The sequence below is a fragment of the Sinocyclocheilus anshuiensis genome, unplaced genomic scaffold (genome assembly GCF_001515605.1).
Source record: "Sinocyclocheilus anshuiensis isolate Anshui unplaced genomic scaffold, SAMN03320099.WGS_v1.1 scaffold145, whole genome shotgun sequence".
NCBI lineage: Eukaryota > Metazoa > Chordata > Actinopteri > Cypriniformes > Cyprinidae > Sinocyclocheilus > Sinocyclocheilus anshuiensis.
The window spans coordinates 943,116-945,054 of record NW_015537973.1 but is presented as its reverse complement, the minus strand read 5'-3'; positions in this window follow the sequence as shown (position 1 = coordinate 945,054).

Here is a 1,939-nt window from a genome sequence, read left to right as displayed (position 1 = left end):
AATTTATTGACTGACAGCTCTCCTGTCCCCATGTCGAGAGAAATCAGAAGATGTTACTGTAGTTTTAAAATAAATATGAATATGCATTAATTCATCTCACTCACAAAAAAACACACCGTTTCAGTATTCCTCAAAATGAATAAAAATAATGCAACTCAGAATATGATGCAAACCTGCAATAATTAAATGTTAAACAACACAAATATCCTTTATGTATTTAATCCCATTTTATTAACCAGTGTCTTTGCTTCTGACCTTCGATGAGCAAAAATTACTCTAGACAAACATTTGTGTGTTTTTTTTATTGCTGAAGTGTGCTGAAATTTCTTCCTCTGCATTCTACTGTACGGACGTAAATTTACTTTCCCTTCAGCCTGAGGCTTATTCATTTCACTTTTGGTGTGAAAAGGCTACCCTTTCTATTAAAGATATGTACAGCTTACTTGTATTTTATAACATTTGCTTTCAAATAGGGACGTACAACGCATCTGTAGCTTAGGGTCATTGTCCTGTTGGAAGGTGAACCTTCTGCCCAGTCAGAGGTTCTGAATGCTCTAGACTGGGTTCTCATTAAGGCTATCTCAATATTTTGGTGCATTGAGCTTTTCTTCTACTCTGACGAGTCCCTCAGTCCCTGCCGCTGAAAAACAGCCCCACAGCATGAGGCTGCTACCAGCACACTTTACTTTTGGGATGGTACTCTGCAGGTGATGATCAGAGCTGGTTTCCTTCAAACATGATGCTTAGAGGTTCATCAGACCAGAGGATCTTGTTTCTCACAGACTGAGGGTGCTTTAGGTGCTTTTCTTTTTTGCAAATTCCAAGTGTGTCTTCACTGAGGAGAGGGTTGAGTTTGGCCACACCACCATAAAGCCCAGATCGGTGGAGTGTTGCAGTGATGTTTGTCCTTCTGTAAGTTTCTTCCATCTGCATATATGATCATGGAGCTCATCTAGAGTGACCAGCTTCTTGGTCACCAGTCTAGACCAGGCCCTTCTCCATTAATTGCTCTGTTTGGCCAGGAGGCCAGCTCTAGGAAGAGTCCTGGTTGTTTCAAACTTCTTCCATTAAGGGTAACAGTGACTACATGCTTCTGTGAACCTTCAATGCTGCATAAATTTTTCTGTACACTTCCCCAGATCTGTGCCTCGATACAATCCTGTCTCAGAGGGCTACGGACAATTCTTCATTGCTTGGTTTGTGCTCTGACATGCATCGTTAACTGTGGGACCTTATATAGACAGGTGTGTGCCTTTCCACATCTCAAGGATGATCAGTGGAAACAGGATGCACCTGAGCTCAATTTTGAGTGTCATGGCAAAGGCTGTGAATACTTTTGTACAAATAATTTTTTTCCAATTTTTTATTTTTAAAGGGGTCATCGGATGCCCATTTTCCACAAGTTGATATGATTCTTTAGGGTCTTAATAACATAGTTTGGTTAAAATTTCTCAATGGTAGTGTAAAAAACACCCTTTTAACCCTGTCAAAAACAGCTCGTTTCAGAGCAAGCCATTTTGTAGCATTTTCCTTTAAATGTTAATGAGCTCTGCTGACCCTGCCCCTCTCTTCCGAGCTGCTCTCTGAGGGACTGTTTACTTTAGCTGCATTCATAGTGAAACTTGCTAATTAGCACATTATTAGGAAAGGCAATTTGCAAAGATTCATTCAAAAACCTTATACTCACTTTTTCTGTAGGTGAAGTTGGATCACGAATGATTCGCGCAAACATAGATGCATTTAGGTAGATCAGGGGCACATTCCCTTCAAAAACAAACATAATCCACTGCGTCTTCAGCGGCTCAGATATCGGGAGTAAATGACGACTGCTATGTTCATTATTACGTCCAACAACAGAACACCTCAATCGCTTAGGAGTCATTCTTGTCTACATCTGCTGCGGCGGTGAAACACTGGAGGACTGTTGACAGCTCACTCA